The sequence below is a fragment of the Bubalus bubalis genome, chromosome X, assembly GCF_019923935.1.
Source record: "Bubalus bubalis isolate 160015118507 breed Murrah chromosome X, NDDB_SH_1, whole genome shotgun sequence".
Lineage (NCBI taxonomy): Eukaryota > Metazoa > Chordata > Mammalia > Artiodactyla > Bovidae > Bubalus > Bubalus bubalis.
Genome location: NC_059181.1, coordinates 51,882,596 through 51,908,333, shown reverse-complemented (window position 1 = coordinate 51,908,333; position 25,738 = coordinate 51,882,596). Strand labels below are relative to the sequence as shown.

Below are 25,738 nucleotides of genomic sequence, written 5' to 3'. Positions count from 1 at the left end.
TGTTGGGTATAGGGCTAGCTCAACGCCCCTGACCTGGTAGGTACTGTGACTTCACCTTCGACCCAGTCCGCCCTGCCCTCCTTCAGGGCCATGAGCAGTGAGGCTAACAGCCAAGGGTGGGGGAATCTCACATCTCACACTGAGAAATCTTTTAATTCAACAATCAATTCCTTACTGAGCACCTGCACTATCCTAGGTGCTGGGGACACTGTGGTGAACAGAACAGATAGAAATCCCTGCTCCCCAGGATGCTGTCATTCTGGCAGGGACAGCAAACAGTGAACAAAGGAATCAGTACATGATGTCAGAGGGATTAATGCCCTAAAGAAAGTAAAGCAGGGAGGTGAAGTAGAGCAGACTGAGGGAGTGATCACTTACCAGTGGTGATCAGAGAAGGTGTCTCTGAGGTGAAACATGAACTGAAACCAGAACAATGATCTGAAGGAGCTAGCTATGCATTGGCCTGGGGGATGGGTGTTCCAGACAGAGGACAGCAGAAAGGTCCTGGGTTGGGAATAAGCTTGGCTAGTGACAAGGATGCAATAAGGGCAGAGATGCTTCTGGCTTGGGTTTTTCCAGGCACACACTCCATCTTGGCTCAATGTGGTAACACAGGGGAGAAAAAGGAAGGGGACAGGAGGGAGGGGAGAGGCTCTCTTGGAGTGGGGCTGGTGAAGGTGGTAGTGGGAAGATAAGCACAGGAGGTAGGTGTGGATATCTGGCGTTTGGGTGACTCCTCTGAGAGTGGGGCCAGCATAGAGTTTATCCTTGAGGATTTAGTAAGTCAGGATTAGAATGGGGAGGGTGGAGGGGGATTGGAAGTATGGGGCGCTTCTGGACTCTTTGGAGGACCTCTACCTCCCTCCCTCCTTCATTCATTCTCTCCCTTCCTGGGGGAAGTTCTACATCTGGGGAGAGCCCTGGATACAGGTGGCAGGTGCTTCCCAACCAGTGGATCACCTAACTCTTATAGTTCATGCCTGAGCTGTAACATGGTGGGCTTGGCCTGTGGGAGTGAAGATTCTACATCAGAGTCATCTTGCTGTCTCTCTCTTTCAGTCAGAGGTACAGACACAGCCCCCTAAGTGACCCAGAGACACCCATGTACAATGACCATGGGTTATTCACACAGCCACAGCACGCAAACCCAGACATAGGCACACAGACTCTGACATACACAATAGCAAACTATGCAATAGCAAACAGAGACACCCAGTATTGTGACCATCAGTTACTCACAAAGGAACATAAATCCCATAGATACCCACATGCCACGTGGAGACACACAGCTCATGAGCACAGGTATGAGCAGAGCCTATGTAGGCTAACACAGCAATGCCTAACCAGAGGTATACAGACACAACAACACAGGTACATACACAAGAATAGGTGCTGAGAAGCAAAGGGGCATGCAGACTGGGGTCACATACACCCAGAAACAGCCATAGAAATTCTCCTGAAACACACTGTCAGACATAGGCACACAGAAGGGAATATGTTTGTTACATCCGGTGATGGTGATATCCAGTATGGTCTTTTTTGGATGTGGCAATCATTAGTGATCACTGCCTGGATCTATATTTTCCTTAGGAGGTAGGCTGTAGTGAAAAAAAAAAAAAAAAGACGTAAAAAAGGCACAGTCAAACATAATTATGGACCATAGCTTTTAAGCTGGGTAAGGAGGGAAGTGAGGACATGAGAGAGGTCTGGAACAGTGAAAATGTAGTAGGGTCAATAAATTCTGGGTCCTAATAGGGTTGAAGGATGTGATGGTTAATTTTATATGTCAACTTGACTGGGCCGTGGGGTGCTTCCTATTCCCATGACCATGTGCTCTGCTGGCCTAGAGGCCTTAGTTCTAAAAGGAGGAATGCTTCCATCAGGAGATGCCACAATAATTCCACTGAAATGAAAGTTAAGACCTACTGCCCCACTGCTTTGATCTTTTTATGCCTCTGAATCAATGGTAAAGAAGGGAGTTACTGGGGTGACTGATTCTGACTACCAAGGGGAAATTGGACCACTACTCCACAATGGAAGTGAGGAAAACGTCTGGAATACAGGTGATCTCTTAGTAATACAAGTAATATAGGTAATCATCTGATGATTAAGGACAATGGAAAAATTACAACAACCCAATTCAGGCAGGGCTATTAATGACCCATATCCTTCAAGAATAAAGGTAAAGAACCACAACCAGCTGATGTTCTTGCTGAAAGCAAAGGGAATATGGAATGGGTTGTGGAGGAAGGTGGTTATGAATACCAACTACAAGCACGTGACCAGTTACAGAAACAACAACTGTAACTGTGAATACTTACTCCTTATTTTCTGCTATACTGAATTTTTGTGCCCCTCATAATTCATATGTTGCAACCATAATCCCCAATGTGTTGGACTTTGGTGGGTTTTTTTTTAACTTTTATTTTCTTTATTTAAAAAAATTTATTTTATATTGGAGTATATAGCTGATTAACAATATTGCATTAGTTGTTGGAAGAAGAGGTGGTAGTCAAAGAGGGAGAACCTTGAAATTGAGGTTGTAGAGTGGTTGCAGTTAATGTTACTGATACAGGTTAGGGTATAATGATGGGAGTAGGTGGCTAAAGGAGGATAAGCACAATATTAATGGAGAAGAAATGCTCATGGAACAGAGAGACTAGAGGTTTAGAATGTGGTTTTTTTTTAATTTAAATACTTATTTATCTATTTTGGCTGTACTGGGTCTTAGTTGTGGCATATGGGCTCTTTGTTGAGGCATGTGGGCTCTCTACTTGTGGCATGCGGGCTCCAGAGCCCACAGGCTCAGTAGTTGGGGTTTAGTTTCTCCATGGCATGTGAGGTCTTGCCATGGATTGAACCCACATCCTCCACATTGCAAAGCAGATTCTTAACCACTGGACCCCCAGGGAAGTGCCTGGAATGTGTATTTTTGAATCCACCATCATGCAGATTTTGAAATCACCAAGGTTCTGAACAAGAGAGGAATTGGAGAGGGTGACAGTGAGCCAGGGAAAATAATCCTCAAAACCTAAAGAGGAATGATGAGGGGTGTGGCAGATGACTGTAACAAAGATGCAGAGAAGTCCATGTAGACTGATGCTTGTGCCTCAAAGGAGCTGGAGGGCCTCCTGAGTAGGGAGAGAGCATGATCTGGGGGCTGCACATGAAGTGCAAGGACATCTATGCCTCCTAAATCACTGGTCTGAGAGCTGTGGGAGTAAATTCACTGCTCAAGAGGGCTTCACTATTGTCCAGGAAGATTCGTGTTTCCACTGGAGCAAGAAGGCAAATTCAGCCTTCAGGGAAGAGGTTGAGAATGGAGGGATTCTGCTGATGACTAAGTGTGAGTTCTAGAAGGCAAGTTCTCATAAGATGGGTCAGAAAAGAGAGTTTGGGGACTTCTGTTTCCAGCCATGATGGAGTAACAGGAACTAGAATTACTTTCTTGCCTTAACTAAAAAACCAGATAAAATACATGGAACAATGGTTTATAGATATTAGACAACAGGAAACATGAGACCCTGTTTCCTCAGAGAAAGCAAACAAATGAATGAACCATATGATTACCTGGAGAGAATTTCCATGTTCAGTGCAAGGATGTGTGTGTGTGTGTAGGGGGGAAGGACTCAAAAATAGCCTGGTTGTCTCCCTGAATTTAGAAGACACAGTTAAGAGTTTGTGGCAGTCACAGCAGCTAGTTCTCAGAACAGGCAGAGTGCTATGGAGGAGAGAGCTGCACACAGAGAAAAAGCTGTGGAGATCTACAGAGGGTTCCCTTCAAGTCTTCAACCAAGTACCAATCAGAATACATATGTGATGAAATTGTCTGAGGCCAGAGAAAGGCCACTGAAAAGGATCAGGAGGAGCAATTATCAGAGACAGGAATAGTTCATCTCCAGACCAGCTTAAGTGGAAGAACCTCCTAGTACATGAGGCATTGAATAGAGAACTCAGGAAGGTATTGCCTCGGTACTAAAGTGGTGGTAGTGGTTTAGTCGCTAAGTTGTGTCTGACTCTTGTGACCCTGTGGACTATAGCCTGCCAGGCTCCTCTGTCCATGGGATTCTCCAGGCAAGAATACTGGAGTGGGTTGCCATTTCCTTCTCCAAGGAATCTTCCCAACTGAGGAATCAAACCTGGGTCTCCTGCATTGCAGGCAGATTCTTTACTGACTGAGCTACGAGGGAAGTAGCTATCAATCAAATTAGCCCTGGACTAAAGGCTCTTCAGGTCCTGCCTAAAAAAACTTAAAAGCAAGCCTCAAAAGGATCAAACTGATTAACTGTATCCTAGAACAAAGCCCAATCCCAGCCCCCCAGTTTTTTAAGTACCAAATAAAAAAAGCTCTCACATTTTACTCATTATAAAATTTACAATGTCTGGCAGCCAGTAAAACAGAGAAGCAGGAAAGTACAACCCATAATAAAGGGGAAAAGAATCCATAGAAAATGACCCAGATGATAGAACCAGTAGACAAAGAACATTAAAACAGCTATTACAAATATAATCCATATGTTCAAGAAGGCAGAGGAGAGCATAAGCAGGGCTGAAATAGAGCACCCAAGGAAGACCCTACCCCACCCCCTGCCCCCCTCCAACTCAGAGCTGAGATCCAGTCCCTATTGGAGAGTATATGGTTGTGGTTCTCTGAGTGGTGGGACTTGCTAGAAATCTGCTTTCTGGAACTTGGCAGAAATCTACCCTCTAGAGTGCCAAAGAAGGCTGTTCATGGGGAAAGTGTGTCATTCGAGGCACTCTGCTACAAAACTACCTGAGGGAGGGTGCGGGGTGGGAGGCGGTGCGGGGAGTTGCTGGCCACTGGGCACTGCTGGTTGTCAAGTGTGTTTGTTGCAAGAACTGGAGATGCTGTGTGAGTGCTTCACAAGCAGAGGCAAACTGCTACAGGACTGGCTGATGTGGGATTCCAGGGAGGAGCAGCTGGCCTCTGTGCTGGCGGTCACCACGCACGGCAGGAGCCAGGCACTGGAGGATGTGTGGGTGCTTCACGCCCCTAGTGCTGGAGAAAGATGTGTGTGCTGCAGGATCCTGCGGAGTGGACACCCCAGGGCCAGTAAGCAAAAACCACTTTCTTCCTTGTAGTGTCTCTCTAGCTCTACTGGCCAAAATTCAGGGCTGGCTGGCAAAGGAAAAAATATTTAAATGGACCAGATCCATTTGTGCAGAGCAGGCAAGTATAGAGAGTGGATTTGAAGCCAAGAGGAAAAAATCAGTATGTGGCACAGTCCACCCCTTTGACTACTCAGCTTCTGTGTGCACCCTTTTGAATCCTTGAATTCTTGCACAGCAAAACAGTTTTATTTCTACCTAACAAGATATAGCTGTCTTGTAAGAGAGGAAGTTATGATTCTCCCCCCCAGATGAGGAGACACACAGTCCCAAAGCCATTGTATCCATTGCTGGCTGTTAACTATTCCTCAAATTTAATCATAGTCGCATTGATACTCCATTATCTAAAGACTAAATTAGAAAATTAACTTCTAACAACTATTTGTACATAAAATAAAAATCAGGAGAAAGAAAAAGAAAATGGCTGGCGCATACAAGTAAACAAATATAACAAGCAAAAAGAAAATAGGCAAAGCTACAGTAGTACTCATTTCTGTATTTGATCATGAGGCTGAAGTCACTGTCAATGACTTCCTTCTTCCACTACCCATTCTGTATTTCCCCTGCCTTCTTCCAGAACCTCAGATGCTGTTTCACCTGATGGAGTGGCTCAAACTTTCATTCCTGAGTCTTCAATCATCCTGCCAGTTTTTGGTTGCTGTAGTTCTCTATTATTTTTTACTATTGGGCATATAAGTACTAAGAGGCACCCCGGATAATCCTCTGGGCTGCAGACATAGTCCTCATTGCCTTTGTTGTATAGCAGCAACCTGATTTCCCCTTGGTAATGAAGATCAACCATTCCAGCCAGTGAATTAACTCTACGTCTCCCCCCTACACTTTTTTTTTTTTTTTTTGCCTATAGTTTCATTGGCATAGAGCCTAAAATGTCTCACTTTCCCATGCAATGGACCCATTGATGTACCCCCTGGTAGGGGCATCTTCCACTGGCAGAGAAGACTCATTAGAATTTAGAGCATCCCCAGGTTCAATAGAGTCTTCCCATATGTACCCATTCCATCTTAGAGGATCCTATTCCTTCCTCATCAATGCCCTTAGTTTCATAGTAGACACCCTGTGAAGCTAGGAGTTCAATTTGCATTGTAATTCAGCCAATCACAGGATGAGATTCTGTGTCTGATTTTTCAGCAGGAAATGACTGATGTCCAAGCTCAAAGATAGTCAGTCAGGCAGTGAGGAATTAATTGTCCATCACTCAGCTTTTTTGTTCTATTCTAGATTTCAGTTGATCAGATGAGGCCCAGTCACATTGGGCTTTACTCAGTTTACCAATTCATAAGTTAATCTCATTCAGAAACACTCTCAAAGGCATACCCAGACTAATATTTAACCAAATATCTGGGCACTCCATGGCTCTGTCAAGTTGACACATAAAAATCAGAGGGACTTAGATATCCAAATGATCAGAGCTCAAAGTTGTCAAGATGGGAAACAAAAGTTCTGCAAGTGAGTTATTAGGTGTAATAATTTGAGGGACCACTCCTAATTCTACCCCTTGATTTCAGGACCAATTTATACTGGCTAGTGGGGAGACAGCACCGTATAATGGTCTCTGATTCAGAGTATATACTGCATGCTATGAAACAGAATCCCATCCTTTTAAGGTGTTGTTTCCCACCTAGCATCATAACTGAGTCTTCAAAACCATTTCATCTCTCAATTAGGCCAGCTGCTTCTAGATGATATGGTAAGACCAGTTAATTTCATAGGCATGAACATTTTGCTACATATTCTTTGCTGTGAGATGAGTTTCTGGATCAGATGCAAGGCTGTGCAGAAGAGTCCACAGATGGTGGTGCTGGCACAAACCTTATGGGTGGGGAAGGGAAAACTATATCCAGACCATGAGTCTATTCCTGTGAAGATGAATCTCTGTCCCCCTCCATGATGAAAGAAGTCCAAGATAATTAACCTGCCACCAGGTGGCTGGCTGGTCCCCACACAGAATAGCATCATACTGGGGACTTTTGAGTCCCCAATCTCTCCTTTGCCATCTCCATTGATGGCAGATTAGTCACTCTGCAGTAGCATTAACCACACCACCCTCAGTAATGCAAAGACTATATTGTTGAGCCTGGGCAGTTCTATCACTGCCACTTCATTCATGGGCTTCTATGGACTGAATTGTGTTCCTCAAAATTCACGTTGAGGACTTCCCTGGTGGTCCAGTGGTTAAAAATCAGCCTGCCAATGTAGGAGAGACATAAGAGACCAGGGTTTGATCCTTGAGTTGGGAAGATCCCCTAGAAGAGGGCATGGGAACCCACTCTCATATTCTTGTCTGGAGAATCTCAAGAATAGAGGAGCCTGGTGGGCTACAGTCCATAGGGTCAAAAAAAGTTGGACATGACTGAAGCGACTTAGCATGCACCCACAGGGCCATTAATCTGTGCATTCCCCCAGGGATGAGTTATCACTTCTGGTTTACTAACTTTGAAGGGAGTGGAGATTCACTTCCATTTAGCCCTTCTTACAGTAATGCTCTCATTATTATCAACAAGTTGATGTGGGGATTATGCCAGTTTCTAAGTATGTATATCCCAGGGATAAGCTCCAAAGTCTCATCTAAATATCATCTAACTCAGATATGGATGAGACTCAAGGTACAATTCATCTTGAGAAAAATTGCTCTCCAGCTATGAACCCAACAAGTTATGTGCTTCCAAAATGTGGTGTTAGAACAGGCAGAGAATAGACATTCCCATTCCAAAATGGAGAAATAGGAGAGAAGAAAAGAGTGACAAGGGCCTGAGCAAGTCCAAACTCCAAGGGGCCAATTCCATTAGACCTTAAGGCTTGAGAATAATGCTCTTTGGCCAGATGCTCTAATCTCCAGGCCCACTGGGGTGGAGGTCCATCTTCTAGATACAGTGGGGTGAAGCACAATGGTGTGGCTTTGCTGGGTTAGGCCCTCAAGGCTTTGGGCAGCCAGCTCCCAGGCCATTCTCCACCAGGGCCCCATGGCTCTTGCCTCTGGAGTCCTGAGCCTGCAGCTCTGCCATGAGGCCCAATTCTTTGAAATCTAGGTGGAGGTACCATATCTCCTTCGTTCTTGTGGATATAGCCCATACTACCGCAGGCTGCTAGAGCTGCACCTGGGGGAGACCAATGCCGAGTGAGGTAGCAGAACCCACCACCATATGAGGTAGTGCCCATCAATGTGCTAGTGGCTCCTCCTTTGAAATTACTCTGCCCCCGGGGCCTTTGTGCTCTGGGCCTGTGATCAGAGGGGCAGTCCTGATGATCTCTGGATTGCCTTCAGGGTTATTTTTCCCCTACAGTCATTCCTGGCCCACAGAAGAGAGCAACCACAGAGCTTTCCAAGGGTGCAGGTACACATCTCACTAAAGGGTTTCTCAATGTCTTGGTGAAGTTAGTGTAGTCTGAGTCTTGTCATGGAACATAGTTAGGGATTGCATGCAAGTCTTACATGATAAATCCTGTCCAACATTCCTATTGCCCTAAGCCTTTGGATCCCCTCCTCCATATCATGCCCAGGACACCTGTAACATCTCAGCCTCATTAACGGTAAGCCACAGTTGAGTCTCAGTTTCAGTCAACCAACCAAGAAAGCACTTAGAGCATGTGCTGACACATTAAATCCAGAGTCTCTAGTAAGCGTACCCATATCAATGAATTCTGCCTAATCTAGAGTTATGTTTTGCCCTCCTTCATCTAACACCCATAGAATCCTCTTCTGCACATATTCCCCAGGTTTCTGCCATTATATATTAGCAAACTCTTGCAATTATTTTGGTGTATAAGTGATTTCCAACTTGGTCATAGTGTGCACTTGTTCCCCATACTTAGATTTGACCTCAGTTGTGGGTCTGTCAATGTAGGGGGTGGTTGTGGTGGGTCTTGAGAATGAGCATCTCTTTTCAAGGCACCTGGACCAGTTGAGTTTATCACAGCATTTTCAAAGAGAGAAAGGTTAGTTTCGGACGCTGAAAGGCAAGCTACTTCCATTAGTAAGGAAGGCTCAGAATGACTTGGTAGTTCAAGACTGTGAGTTTCATCTGGGGCCAAACAGATGTTCCCATTCCAAGTTTCAGGATCCCATTCTTTACCAGTCAATACCATAACTTTCACATGAGAAAATTGTCAAGATTGTGAATTCAACTGACATTGTAATTCAGCAATTTATACAATTAAACATGTGTTAGATGTTTAACAATATTAACCCTGTTGCTAGGCATCAGGAAAGCTCTCTGGTTCTTAGGTTGTGACTTGAACTGAGAAATGAATGGACCCAAGCTTGTTATTTTTCTCTTTGTAAGTGCTCAAGTGCATTCAAAATAATCTCTCCCCCATCACGATATTCATAGTCATGGTCATGACTATAATAGTCAAGTGCAGCAGGTGTTTTGGCTTCCAGGACATGTGCTTCATTTGGCACTTCATCACAATCAACCATAGGTTGATTAATTGTGATGCCTCTGTTACTAGCACCCATCTCTCACTGGCAAGGAGTTCATCACTGTGAGTAAGGCTAGAGGAATGAAGAAAACAATCACAAAGTCCCATCTCTGCAAATCTATTTCCTGGCACCACTCCTGGTAACAATTCTGTATCGCCTGAGCTCTATCTGGAGAGAGGGATAACACAGGAATTTGAATATGGAAAGTTAATATAAGGAATTACCTATAATAGGAGATTGGAATAATGAGGGATTGGCTAGTAAGATGTGAGGAGGACTCTAAAGAATATAGAAATGGCAGATATAAGAAGTAGTCACAGGGGAATTCCCTACTGGTCCAGTGGTTAGGACTCAGTGCTTTCATTGCCAAGGGCCAGGTTCAATCACTGGTCAAGGAACTAAGACCCCCAAAGCCTCACACCTCTGCAAAAGAAGTAGTCACTATCCCTAGGTTGACAAATGCCCCCGAGGCTGAGATCCAGATCTTGTTGGAGAGGCGTGATGGTAGTTTTGCTTCAGGGTGAAGTCATTGTGATGCCATACTAGTGGAACTTGCCAGAAATCTCCCTGTTGGGAGGCGGAAGAAAGCTGTTCATTGAGTGCTGCTGGCCTCTCTGCACCGCAGGAACCAGGCTCCGGGGAAGCTGTGAGTGTGGCAAGATCCAGAAGCATTCTGCTTGCTTGCAAACTGCCTGAGGGTGAGCTCTGGAAGGAGGGGAAAGCTGCTGGTCACTGGGTACTACTGGTCACTATGCACTGTAGAAATCAGGCCCTGGAAGAGTTGTGAGTGTTGCAGGAGTCTGATGCTAGAAAAACCCATGCAGAAAGAGCCTGTCAATCGAGCATGCAGGAATCAGGAAGGAAACCTCTTTTCCTCTTGCAATATCTCTCCAGCACCCTCTACTGAGAAAGCTTCAGTGCCAGCTGGCAAAGGGAAAATAGTTAAAATTGTTTCTTTACCACAGAACAGGCAGAAAGGGTGAATTTGAAGTTGAGTGGCAATAAGTTGATAACCAGCACACCATGGGTCAAAGACAAAATCCTAAGAAAAATTAAAAAGTTGAATGAAATTAAAATGAAAATATATCAAAATGTATGGAATGTAGCAAAAGCAGTGCTTAGAGAGAAAATTATAGCATTAAATGCTTATACTAGAAAAGAAGTCTAAAACCAATGACCTCAGCTTCTTAAGAAATTATGATAAAAAGAGTAAATCAAACCTAAAGTAAGCAGAAAGTGAAAGTGAAAGTCACGCAGTCATGTCCGCCCGCCAGACTCTTCTGTCCATGGAATTCTCCAGGCCAGAATACTGGAGTGGGTCCCTTTTCCCTTCTCCAGGAGATCTTCCCAACCCAGGAATCAACCCTGATCTCTCTGCATTGAAGGTGGATTCTTTACCAGCTGAGCCACAAGGGAAGCCCAAAGTAAGCAGAAGAAAGAAAATAATAAAGAGCAGAAATCACTGAAGTAGAAAACAGAAAACAATAGAGAAAAGAAGAGAAACCAATAGCTGGCTCTTTGGGAAGATCATTAAAACTGATAAACTTCTAGCCAGATTGATGAAGGAAAAAGGAAAGACGATCCAAATGACTCATAATAGGAATGACTTTTTTTGGCTATACCACATGACATTCAGGAACTTTACTTCACTGAGCAGGGATTCAAACCATGCCTCATGCAGTAGAAGTGTACAGTCTTAACCATTGGACCACCAGGGGTGTCCAGATCCTAGAAATTAAGATAATGATAAAGAGATGCTACTTATTTTTATTTTTTAACTTTATTAAAAGTATAGATGATTTACAGTGTGTTAATTTCTTCTGCATGGCAAAATGACTCAGTTTAACATATATATATATATATACATATACATATACATATATTTATATTTATATGGCTTCCCCGACGGCTCAGTGGTAAAGAATCTGCCTGCAATGCAGGGGACATGGGTTCAATCCCTGGGTTGGGAAGATCCCTTGGAGGAGGAAATGGCAAACTACTCTAGTATTCTTGCCTGGGAAATCCCATGGACAGTGGAGCCTGGCGGGCTGCAGTCCATGGGATTGCAAAGAGTCAGACACAACTTACCGACTAAACCACCACTATATATATATATATATATATATATATATATATATATATACACACACACACACACACACACACAGTTTTCCATTATGGTTTGTCACAAAATATTGAACATAGTTCCCCTGTGCTATACAGAATTACCTTGTTATTTGTGTGTGTGTGCTAAGTCGGTTCAGTCATGTCCAACTCTTACGACCCTATGGACTGATCCTGCCAAGCTTCTCTGTCTATGGGATTCTCCAGGCAAGAATACTGGAGTGGGTTGCCCTCCTCCAGGGGATCTTCCCAACCCAGGGATCAAACCCACATCTCCTGCAGCTCCTGCATTGCAGGTGGATTCCTTACCGCTGAGCCACCAGGGAAGCCCTACCTTGTTGTTTATCCATCCTATATATAATAGTTTGCCTCTGCTAATCCCAAACTCCCATTCCTTCTCTCCCCCATCCACCTTCCCCTTGGAAGCCACAAATCTGTTCTCTATATCTGTGAGTCTGTCTTTGCTTCATAGGTACATTGATCTGTATTGTATTTTAGATTCCACATATAAGTGATATCATATAGTATTTGTCTTTCTCTTTCTGACCTCACTTAGTATGGTAATCTGTAGGTCCATCCATGTTGCTATAAATGCATGATTTCATTCTTTTGAGGGCTGAGTAATGTTCCACTGTGTGTGTGTGTGTGAGTGTGTGTATGTTGTTGTTGCCCACTTGCTAAGTCGTTTAGCTAAGCAACAGCTAAGTTGCCCACTTGCTGACTCTTTGCGACCCCATGGATTGTAGCATGCCAGTCTCCTCTGCCTCTACTATCTCCCAGAGTTTGCTTGAATTCATGTCCATTGAGTTGACGATGCTATCCAACCATCTCATTCTCTGCTGCCCCTTTCTCCTTTTGCCTTCAGTCTTTCCCAGCATCAGGGTCTTTTCTGATAAATTGGCTCTTTGCATCAGATGGCCAAAGTATTGGAGCTTCAACTTCAGCATCAATCCTTCCAATGAATATTCAGAACTGATTTCCTTTAGGATTGACTGGTTTGATCTTCTTGCGGTCCAGTTCAGTTCAGTTCAGTTCAGTCGCTCAGTCGTGTCCGACTCTTTGCGACCCCATGAATCGCAGCACGCCAGGCCTCCCTGTCCATCACCAACTCCTGGAGTTCAAGGGACTCTCAAGAGTCTTCTCCAACACCACAGTTCAAAAGCATCAATTCTTCAGTGCTCAGCCTTCTTTATGGTCTAACTCTCACATTCATACATGACTACTGGAAAAACCATGGCTTTGACTAGACGGACCTTTGTTGGCAAAGTGATGTCTCTGCTTCTTAATACGCTGTCTAGGTTTGTCATAGCTTTTCTTCCAAGGAGCAAGCGTCTTTTATTTTAATTTCGTGGCTGAAGTCACCATCGGCAGTGATTTTGGAGCCCAAGAAAATAAAGTCTCTCACTGTTTCCACTTTTTCCACATCTATTTGCCATGAAGTGATGGGACTGGATACCATGATCTTAGTTTTTTGAATGTTGAGTTTTCAGCCATCTTTTTCACTCTCCTCTTTCACCTTCATCAAGAGGCTCTTTAGTTTCTCTTCAATTTCTGCCATTAGAGTTGTATCATCTGCATATCTGAGGTTATTGATATTTCTCCTGGCAATCTTGATTCCAGCTTGTGCTTCATCCAGCCTGACATTTCATACGATGTATTCTGCATATAAGTTAAATAAGCAGGGTGACAATATATAGCCTTGACATACTCCTTTCCCAATTTTGAACCAGTTCGTTGTTTCATATCTGGTTCTAATTGTTGCTTTTTGACCTGCATACAGGTTTCTTAGAAGGCAGGTAAGGTGGTATGGTATTCCCATCTCTTGAAGAATTTTCCACAGTTTGTTGTGATCCACACAAAGGCTTTAACTTAGTCAATGAAGCAGAAGTAGATGTTTTTCTGGAATTCTCTTGCTTTTTCTAGTAACTAGATTCATGTTTAATTAAATAACTGAGAGAAAGTATATGTACATCAGGAGCTGGGAATCTTGGAAGCTGTATTAGAATTCTGCCTACTACAAGGAGGGCATACTTCCTGAAATATTCTATGAGTTCAATATTTACCCTGAATGAAAAAAAGTGAAAGTGTTAGGCAGTCTGTTGTGTCTGAGTCTTTGTGACCCCTTGGACTGTAGCACACCAGGCTCTTCTGTTCATTGGAGTTCCCAGGCAAGAATACTGGAGTGGGTTGCCATGCCCTCCTCCAGGGGATCTTCCTGACCCGGGGATCAAACCCAGATCTCCCTCATTGCAGGCAGATTCTTTACCATCTGAACCACCAGAAAAGTCCAATATTACTCTAATCTTATATCAAAACCAGACAAAGAAATCCCTGGAAGTTATTTTATGGATATCAGACAAACTGATTCTAAAATGTAAAATGGAGAGGCAAAAGATCTAGTATAGCCCAGTCAATATTGATAGAGAAGAACAGATTTGGAGTACTGATGTTACCTGATTTTAAGACTTACTATAAAACTTAGTATTTAAGACAGTGTGGTATTGGCCAAAGAATAGACAAATAGATCAGTGGAACAGAGGGGAGAGCCCAGAAATAGACCCACATATATGTGGTCAACTGATCTTTGACAAAGGAGCAAAGGTAATAACAATGAGACAAAGACAGTCTTTTCAACAGGCTGTTGACACCTGTTAGGATGGCTATTTTCAAAAACAACAACAAGGACAACAGAAGTGTTGGTGAGAGTAGGGAGAAATTATAACCTTTGCACACTGTTGGTGGGGATGCAAAATAGTATAACTACTATGGAAAAACAGTATGGCAGGTTCTCAAAAATTAAAAATAGAACTATCATAGGATCCAAGAATCCCACTTTTGGTTATTTATCCAAAAGAATTGAAAACAGTGTCTCAAAGAGATATGAACACTCCTATGTTGATTGCAGCACTATTCACAATAACCAAGATGTCTAAACAACCTAAATGTCCATTGACAGGTGAATGGATGAAGAAAACATGGTATATACATACAGTGGAATACTGTTCAGCCTTTAAAAATATGAAAATTGCAATATGCAACAACAGGGATGAACTCTGAGGACATTATGGTAAGTGAAATATGCCAGTCACAGTAGGAAAAATACTGCATGAATCTACTCATATGAGGTATCTTAAGTAATCAAATTCATAGAGTCAAAGAATGGAATGGTGGTTGTCAAGGGCTGGGGTGAGAGGGAAATGGGGGGTTACTAATCAATGGGCGTAAAGTCTCAGTCAAGCAAGATGAATAATCTTTAGAGAGATACTGTGCAACATTGTATCTATATAGTCAGCAATAATAATTTGTACACTTAAGAATTTGTTAACAGAGTAGATCTTAAGTTAAAGAGTTCTTATCACAATAAAATAAATGGTACTGAAACAACTGGACATCCACATGCCAAAAAAAGCAATCTAGACACAAAACTTACACCCTTCACAAAAATTAACTCAGACCCACATGTAAAATGCAAAACTATAGAACTCCTAGTGTTGCAGAAACCAGTAATCGAGAAACCAAGCATCATACTTGGAGAGTTGGAGATCTCAGGTTTATTACGCCGGCAGGCCCAGAGGAGTTAACACTCCAAGCTCTGAGCCCTGAACAAAGGGGTTACAGAGTTTTTATAGACAGACTATAGTGGGCAACACTAGCTGGTAATAAGCCGGTTTAAACTAAGGGTTTTTTTTTTTTTTTTTCTGACTCTTTTTTTTTTATTTTATTTTTAAACTTTACATAATTGTATTAGTTTTGCCAAATATCAAAATGAATCCGCCACAGGTATACATGTGTTCCCCATCCTGTTTTGCGCGAGCACGGGAACAGCAGTCAAGATGGAGAGGCGGATGCCTGACCTTTACACAGACAGGCCTGATTAAGCAGGTTTGCAGGGGCTGGGCAGATCCAAAAAGCAGAACAAGGGTGAATAAGCTCCAGTTCCTAGTATTGTAAGTCCCCACTTTCTGAGACTACGTGACCTTTGATCCAGACTTTGCAAGGAGCAAGCTGAGTTACAGAGGCAGAAGGAGCAGGAGGTTATGTAAAAGTTTAACTTTTCCTCTATAGGAGAAAAATCTAGACAACCTTGGGTTTGGCAATGACTTTTTAACTACAACACCAAATACATGATCAATGTAAGAAAGAATTGATAAGCTGAACTTCTTTGAGATTAAAAAGTTCTGCTCTGTGAAAGACAGTGAGGAGAATGAGAAGATCAGTCACAAACTGGGAGAAATTATTTGAAAAAGAGCTATTTGGTAAAGGAATATTATACAAAATATACAAAGAATTTATGTCTGTATACAAAGACAACTTATGTCCATACAAAAACCTGCATGTGGATGTCTATAACTGCCTTATTCATAATTACCAAAACTTGGAAGCAACCAATATGTCCTTCAGTGGGTGAAGGGATCTATAAACTCTGGTATATCCAGACAATGAAATACTATTAAGTGCTAAATAGAAATGAGCTATCAAGCCATGAAAAAACAGGGAGGAACTTTAAATGTACATACTAAGTTAAAGAAGCTGATCTGAATAGGTATGATTCCAAATACATGACATTCTGGAAAAGGCAAAACTCTGGAGACAATAAAAAGATAGTGGTTGCCAGGGACTAGGGGGAAGGGGTGAGGGATAAATCGGCAGAGCACAGAGAATTTTTAGAGAAGCAAAAATACTTTGTATGATACTGTAATGGATGCATATTACGGAGTGTACAATACCAAGAGCAAACTGTAATGTAATCTATGAACTGAGTGATTATGATGTGCTAATGTAGGTTCATCAGTGGTGCAGGATGTTGTTAACGGGGGAGGCTATGCACGTGTGGGGGCAGGGGGTATACGGAAAATCTCTGTACTTTTCTCTCAGTTTTGCTATGAATATAAAATTGCTCTAAAAATAAAGTCTATTAAAAAAGAAAACTACAGATCAAATATCCGTCATAAACGTAGATACACAAATGAATGAGTAAAAAGATGCTTTCTCTCTCTCTTTATCTATATCTATATCTATATATATGTATATACACATACACACACACACACAATAAAATACTACTCAACCTTAAAAAAGAATGAAATCTTGCCATTTGCAACAGGATGAATGAGGGCATTATGCTAAGTGAAATAAGTCAGATGGAGAAAGATATTTGTATGATTTCACTCATATGTGGAATATTTTAAAAAACAAACAAGCAAAACAAAAACAAACTAGGTATAGAGTACAGATTGGTGGTTACCAGAGGGGAACAGGTCTGGGGATAGGGAGAAATGGGTAATGGGCATCAGTGCTATGGTGCTGGATAGAAACTAGACTTTTGGTGGTGAGCATGCTCTAGAGTATACAGAAGTTTAATTGTAATGTTGTACACATGAAAATTATATAATGTTGCAAATCAGTGTTACTTCAAAAAAACAGGAGTAGACAGTTATGGGGATCCTTTCACGATGTATATAGATATAAAATCATGTTGTAGGACTTTAAATACATGACAATTTTATTTGTCAATTATACCTCAATAAAGCTGAAAAAAAAAACCCACATATAGATGAGTTTTTAACAAAATTCTACCAAATCAAATCCAACACAATATATGAAAAGGATGATACGTAATGACCAAGTGGGTTTTAATCCCAGGAATGTAAGGTTGGTTTAGCACTTGAAAACCAATCAGTATAATTCATCATATTAATGAATTAATAAAGGAAAACCATGTGATCAGCTCAACTGATGCCAGTGAAGTGTTTGATAAAATCCAACATCCATTTCTGATAAAATAAAAAAGAAACAAAAAGAAATCTCTTAGAAATTTAGGAATTTAGGGGCTTCTTTAACCTGATAAAGGGCACCTACATAAAACTACAACTAATTTCATTCTTTTTTTTTGGCTGTGCCATGTGGCTTGCAGGATCTTAGTTTCCAGACCAAGGATTGAACCTGGAGCTATGCTGAATCCTAACTGCTGGACCACCAGGGAACTCCCTCATCCTTTCTTTTTAAATTGAAATATACTTGATTTACAATGTTGTGTTAATTTCTGCTTATAGCAAAGTGATTCAGTTATATATATATATTTATATATATATTCTTTTAAAATGTGATTTTCCATTATGGTTTATCACAGAATATTGAATATACTTACCTGTGCTATGTAGTAGGAGTGTGTTGTTTGTCCACTCTCTATATACTGGTTTGCATCTGCTAACCCCAAACTCCAACTCCATCCCTCCTTGATCCCCTTTTCCCCTTGGCAACCACAAGTCTGTTCTCTATGTGTGTCAGTCTATTTCTGTTTTGTAGATACATTCATTTGTGTCATATTTTAGTTTCCACATATAAGTGATATCATATGAAGGGGATGTTTTCAATGGTTCACTCCTTCCTTCCCTTCTTCCCTCCTTCCCTCCCTGATGTCTGCTTACCTGGGGCTGTGTCTCTGGCTGAGTTCATGGGGCCTGGCCCTCAGGCTGCTCTCCTACCAGATGCTAGGCTGTTTATTTTATTTTAATTTTATACTGTATTGGAGTATAGTTGATTAACAATGTTATGTTAGTTTCAGGTGTACAGCAGAGTGAATCAGTTACTCATATACCTATATATGTTCTTTTTCAAATTCTTTTCCCATTTAGGTTATTACAGAATATTGAACAGAGTTCCCTGTGCTCTGCAGTAGGTCCTTGTTGGTTCACTGCGGAATCTTAATTCCCTGACCAAGGACTGAACCCCAGCCCCTGGCAGTGAGAGCACCAAGTTGTAACCACTGGACCACCAGGGAATTCCCTAGGCTGTTTATTTTTAATTATAAAAATACACGCTCACAATGAAAAACAGACAGTGAAAATGCTGCCGCTGCCCCACCGATACCACCACCACCACCACATTAATAAAGATACAGATAGGGAATTTCCTGGCGGTCCATTGGTTAGGACCCCGAGCTTTCACTGCCAAGGACCCAGGTTCAATCCCCGGTCAAGAACTAAGAGCCTACAAGCTGCAAGCCGCACAGCCAAAAAAAAAAAAAAATTAGTTACAATACAGATAAAAACTTCAAGCATCAATGTGACACTCTGGCTCCCCCTCAGGCCCCCAGTTACCTATACCCTCCCTTAACAACACCTTATATCTTGCCCCCATGCATACATAAGCCTATTAAGGACTCTTTCCAGTGTCCTACCTGGAAGAAGGCAGCAGCAGCCTTTTGGGGCTTTCCTGGCCTCCACGCTGGCCCCTCTCACCCACTCTCCAAGGAGCCACTGAAGAGGTCTCACATCACATCTTCTCTGCATAGTACCCTTTGGTAGTTCCAACTTTACTCAGAGTAAAAGATCCAGATCTGGCCCCTGTCTGCCTTCCTGATCTCAACTCCTACCATGCTTGCCATCACTCACCTCCCTAGAGTCACACTGGCTGTTCCCTCAGCCTGGAACACTTTCTTTTCCTTTTTTATTAAATTATATTGACATACAATATTAGTTTCAGGCATACAACATGATGCAATATTTTTATACATTACAAAATGACCACCACATTAAGTCTAGTTACCATCTGTCACTGTACAGTATTATTGAGTATATTTCCCATGTTGTACATTAGTTCCCTGTGACTTATTTTGTAGCTTGAAATTTGTACCTCTTAAACACCTTTAGCTATTTTGCCTAAGCCCCCCATCCTACTTCCCTCTGGCAATCACCAGTTTGCTCCCTGTATCTTTTTTTTTTCGGTTGTTGTTTTTTGGCTGTATCACATGGTATGTTGGATATTAGTTGCCCCACCAGGGGAACCTGTGCCCCCTGCAGTGGAAGTGTGGTGTCTTAACCCCTGGACTGCCAGGGAAGTCTCTGTTTCTGTTTTTTGTTTGCTTGTCTGTTTTGTGTTTGAGATTCTACATATAAGTAAAATCACATGATGTTCACCTTTCTTTTTCATTTATTTCACTTAGCATTATACCCTCTAGGTCTAGCCATGTTGCTGAAAATGGCACTATTTTGTTCTTTTTTATGACTGAGTAACATTCCATTGTATATATGTACCATATCTTCTTTATTCATTCATCTGTTAATGGACACTTAGGTTGCTTCCGTGTCCTGGCTATTGTAAATAGTGCTTCTATGAACATTGTGACATATGTATCTTTTTTTTTTTTTAAAAAAAAGATTATTTATTTGACTTTGGTGGGTCATCATTGCTGTGCATGGGCTTTCTCTGGTTGTGGTGAGTGGGGGATAACTCTTCATTGCAGTGCATGGCTTCTTATTGTGGTGCTTTTCTTGTTGAGGAACACAGGCTCTAGGCATGCACGCTTCACTAGTTGTGGTGCAAGGACTTAGTTGCTGTGTGGCATGTAGGATCTTCCTGGACCAGGGGTTGAACCAGTGTCCTTTGCATTGCAAGGATGATTCTTAACCACTGGACCACCAGGGAATGTATCTTTTTGAATTAGTGTTTCCGTTTTCTTTGGATGAATACTCAGAAGTAGAGTTGCTGAATCATATGGTAGTTCTATTTGTAGTTTTTCTGAGGAACTTCTGTTCTATTGGGAATACTCTTCCTTGAGCTCCCTTAATGGCTTATACCTTCGCTTCTTCCAAGCAGATCTTTCAAGGTCAAATATCACCACTTCAGAGAGGCCTTCCTCTGACCACCCTGGCTAAATTATGTGACCTTTCAACTCTATTCTTTTATTTTGGTTTATATTTCTTTGTTGTTGTTCAGTTACTAAGTTCTGTCTGACTCTTTGCAACCCCATGGACTGCAGCATGCCAGGCTTCCCTGTCCTTCACTATCGTCTGGAGTCTGGTCAAACTCATGTCCATTGAGTCAGTGATACCATCCAACCATCTCATCCTCTGTTCCCACCTTCTCCTTCTGCCCTCAATCTTTCCCAGGATCAGGGTCTTTTCCAATGAGTCGGCTCTTCACATCAGGTGGCCAAAGTATTGGAGCTTCAGCTTCAGCATAAGTCCTTCCAATGAATATTCAGGGGTTGATTTCCTTTAGGATGGACTGATTTGATCTCCTTGCTGTCCAAGGGACTCTCAAGAGTCTTCTCCAACACCACAATTCAAAAGCATCTATTCTTTGGTGCTCAGCCTTCTTTATGGTCCAACTCTCACATCCATACATGACTACTGGGAAAACCATGGCTTTGACTATACAGACATTTGTCAGCAAAGTGATGTCTCTACTTTTTAATATGCTGTCTAGGTTTGTCATAGCTTTTCTTCCAAGGAGCAAGTGTCTTTTAATTTCATGGCTGCAGTCACCATCGGCAGTGATTTTGGAGCCCAAGAAAATAAAATCTGTCACTGTTTCCACTTTTTCTCCATCTATTTGCCATGAAGTGAAGGGACCAGATGCCATGATCTTAGTTTTTTGAATGTTGAGTTTTAAGTCAGCTTTTTCACTCGCTTCTTTCACCTTCACCAAGAGGCTCTTTAGTTCCTCTTTGCTTTCTGCCATTACAGTGGTATCATCTTTGTATCTGTTATTGATATTTCTCCTGGAAATCTTGATTCCAGCTTGTGATTCATCCAGCCTGACATTTTGTATGATGTTCTCTGCATATAAAGTAAATAAGCAGGGTCTCAAAAATGACAGAATGATCTCAGTTTGTTTCCAAGGCAAACCATTCAACATCACAGTAATCCAAGACTATGCCCCAACCACTAATGCTGAAGAAGCTGAAGTCAAATGGTTCTGTGACGACCTACAAGACCTTCTAGAACTAACAGCAAGAAAAGATGTCCTTTTTCATCATAGGGGATTGGAATGCAAAAGTAGGAAGCCAAGAGATACCTGGAGTAACAGGCAAGTTTGGCCTTGGAGTACAAAATGAAGCAGGGCAAAGGCTAACAGAGTTTTGCCAAGAGAACACATTGGTCATAGCAAACATCCTCTTCTAGTAACACAAGAGAAGACTCTACACATGGACATCACCAGATGGTCAATGTCAAAATCAGACTGATTATATTCTTTGTAGCCAAAGATGGAGAAGATCTATTCAGCCAGCAAAAATGAGACCTGGAGCTGACTGTGGCTAATTGAAGAAAGTAGGGAAAACTACTTGGCCATTCAGGTATGACCTAAATCAAATCCCTTACGATTATACAGTGGAAGTGACAAATAGATTCAAAGGATTAGATCTGATAGACAGATTGCCTGAAGATCTATGGATGGAGGTTCATAACATTGTACAGGAGGCGGTGACCAAAACTATCCCCAAGAAAAAGAAGTGCAAGAAGGCAAAGTGGCTGTCTGAGGAGACTTTACAAAGAGCTGAGAAAAGAAGAGAAGCAAAAGGCAATGGAGAAAAGGAAAGATATACCCATCTGAATGCAGAGTTCCAGAGAATAACAAGGAGAGATAAGAAAGCCTTCTTAACAATGCTAAGAAATAGAGGAAAACAACAGAATGGGAAAGACTAGAGATCTCTTCAAGAAAATTAGAGATACCAAGGGAACATTTCATGCAAAGATGGGCACAATAAAGGACAGAAACAGTAAGTACCTAGCAGAAGCAGAAAATATTAAGAAGAGGTGGCAAGAATACACAGAAGAACTGTACAAAAAAGGTCTTAATGACCTGGATAACCACAATGGTGTGGTAACTCACTTAGAGCCAACATCCTGGAGTGTGAAGTCAAATGGACCTTAGGAAGCATTACTATGAACAAAGCTGATAGAGGTGATGGAATTCCAACTGAGCTATTTAAAATCCTAAAAGATGATGCTGTTTAAGTGCTGCATGCAATATGTCAGCAAATTTGGAAAGCTCAGCAGTGGCCACAGGACTGGAAAAGGTCAGTTTTCATTCCAATCCCAAAGAAGGGCATTGCCAAAGAATGGTGAAACTACCACACAATTGTGCTCATTTCACATGCTAGCAAGGTAATGCTCAAAATCCTTCAACCTAGGCTTCAACAGTACATGAACTGAGAACTTCCAGATGTACAAGCTGGAAAAGGCAGAGGAACCAGAGATCAAATTGCCAACATCTGTTGGATCACAGAAAAAGCAAGAGAATTCCAGAAAAACATCTATTTCTGCTTCATTGACTACTTGAAAGCCTTTGACTGTGTGGCTCACAACAAACTGAAAAAAAATTTTTTTTACAAATAAATAATACAAATATATATTAGAGAATTATCTAGCTACTTTCAATATACTAACATTAGAAGAAAAGAGAAATAGAAAGAGCAGAGACTACATCACCAAGTTGTTTTTTGACCAATATCCAGACTTAAACAGTGCTGGGAAGTCCCAAGTCACAGCACATCTGGATTCCCAATTGGGAAAGTTTCCCAAGGCAGCTTAGTGGGTGAGACTTCAAAGACTGGGTCCCTGCTTATAATCCCAGGATGGAGGCAAACTGATATCATCATCAATCTGTGACTGAATTGCAAGCCTGGTTTTATGTTTATGCTGTTTGTTTTATCTTGTAAAACTTGGAATGTTGCTACACCTGGGGCTTGGTTGGCCAGGCCCCATCCAGGGGCTCAACAATCTCAAGATTCCTCCCCCATCTTACCTATGGTGCTACAAGTCTTACACTCACAGCAGTCAGTCCCTCACAGTCACTCCTAGTCAGAGCAATATCCAGGCAGATTAGAAGCAAGGTCAGAGGCCTGCTCTACTTTGTTTCTGAAGCCTAAACAAGACTATTTATTTAATTTCCCTGTCAGTCCCAGGGTTGTTTAGACTGAAGAACATAGGAACAAGGCAAAAGAACACAAGCAGTCTTATTAATTCTGTAAGTAACAATGTAGAACATATTGTAGGTTTTAGTAAAACAATCCACTCATTGAAATTGAATGGGCTTCTCTAGTGACTCAGACAGTAAAGAATCTGCCTGCATTGTAGGAGACCTGGGTTCGATCCCTGGGTCAAGAAGATCCCCTGGAGAAGGGAATGGCAACCCACTCCAGTATGCTTGCCTGGAGAATTCCATGGACAGAGGCGCCTGGCAGGCTAAGGTCCGTGGGGTTGCAAAGAATCAGACACAACTGAGCAACTATCAGTCAGTCACTCACTCACAGTAATTGATGGAGTGTTCCAATAACCACAGTTCTCAAACTTGAGAAGGTGGTCCATACAGCAGTCCTTCCATAGCCTTGTCACAGTCTGTCAGTAAATGGGTGTAGTTATCAAAGTCTAGATAATTTAACCACCTTTGCAAGAGTCTATGATAGAAGTTTATGCTTCTGTTGGCCAACAGTAGGGCAGGTGAAATTGTCTTCCGTGTTAGCTAGGTGATATTCTTGTATTACCATTTGGAGATACATTTGCTGCATTCTCAAAGAAAGAAACTTAACAAGAGGGTTAAAGATGCATAAAAGTAGAAGAGTTGTCAAGGTGTCTAGAAGAAAGGTTAGTTAGGAGAACCAGGGCCAGACATTGGCCTATGATGTCAGTATTTCTCTAGGTATGAGAAGATGCAAGAATTTGGGCTCATTAAAAAAAAAATCTTTACCTGAAAACATCTGACTATCTGAAGGCCTGTTTTGTCCATTTTTCCAGAGTACAGTGTGAGTGCCTGATTTCTGACATCCCCTGAATTCCTTCAGGGAGTATTGAAGTTCAGCAGCTCTACAGCTGGCCAGATTTAATCTTAGCAGAGGCAGTCTGCAAGTGCCAGTTTCCAGTCAGCAGGCCCCTTCACAGCCACAGATTTGACGATGCTTTGGGGGCATTTCATGGCCATTGTGTCCCATGGGGCTGGAAAGGCTCATTTCCAGGTCTAGCGAAGATTCCATTGATGGGCCATTCAGTGTGTTGTTACTGGACTAGGCCCTGTGAATAGCAAAAGTCTCTGGACCATTCCTGTCTTACTAACCTCTTGGTCCAGGAAAATATACCCTCTTGTTGCTTCTTCCCATATCTAGAGTTACATTATTAGAATCATTGATCTCATATGGAGCTATATATATCATTTTATCAGTGGCTCAGTCACATATTTGGTAATGTAAGAGACAACAATTTTCTGAAACAGGCAACATAGAAAATAATATAGCTAGCAGTTGTTAGTAAGGTCATAAGCTAGAATTTAAGTCAAGAACTTTCATCAGGTATAGCCCAATATACCCCAGGTCATCTGACTTAGTTAAATGATTATATCCAGGTATTAATCTCCTGGTTGTACATAATGAAGCATTTGATATTTATTCAAAGACTGACTACTAATACAAGCTTTAGAAACAAAGTGTCCTTTTAACAACTTAATTAAAATCTTAACAATACAACATAACAACAATGAACTATTTCAGAAGTGAATAACAAAACTAGAATGTAATGTTCAGTGAAACATAAACATTTTTCATTGTAAGGGCTTTAACCCATCAAATAAAAATGAGGTTTGTCAGGGAGCCAGGAAAAGTCAGGTGGCCATCTTGGATTTCCCATAGCCCAGACTGATTTACAGCTATAGCTTACCCATTTTAAATTCCCCAATTTAGGAGTAGACTATTGCCATGTTTTTAAGGACATCAGGATAGCAGTAGTTTGACAGTGAGGGGTCAATTTTGTAGAACAGAAGGAGCTTTATCTACATGTACCATAATCTTTATACGTCATTATGAAATAATACTTATTTACTTTACCAAAGTAACAAAAGATTTTTAAAACAAATATAAATCACTTAAAGGCAAAGAAATTCACAGTCTGTTATCAGAAGTTGCATTCTAAGAAAACTTTGTTCTCTTAACAGAGAGAGAAAACCAAATTCCAGTCTGGTACCACCTTACTGTTAATAGCAAAATTTGTTTATCTGGTTAATCTTAGAAAGTCTTTTCCATAAATCTTGATGACCTAGCAGTATTCTTCTAAAGGCATGAGAGTGAAACCATAGAAGGCATGTTTAAAATCTGATTATATTGCAGTTGACAAAGCAACCTGGTCATTGCTGTGACATGTAACACTTTAATATAATAATTAGAATTATAATTAACAACATTTAATCAGGACATATCAGATCTTTATGAATTCCACATAATTTTTAGGATACCTATATTAGTAACATCAACCATACATATAACCTGAGAAG

The 25,738-nt window shown here is 41.5% G+C and overlaps 1 long non-coding RNA gene across 1 annotated transcript in view; it reads left to right on the top strand.

The window, feature by feature from the left end:
* LOC123331828 overlaps positions 1-17,668 on the top strand; it is a 61,310-nt gene extending 43,642 nt beyond the window's left edge. Inside the window, exons 3-4 of the long non-coding RNA XR_006548621.1 lie at positions 14,652-14,762; positions 17,610-17,668. This is a non-coding gene — a long non-coding RNA (uncharacterized LOC123331828). The remainder of the gene's footprint in view (positions 1-14,651; positions 14,763-17,609) is intronic.
* Positions 17,669-25,738: the final 8,070 nt, after the last annotated feature.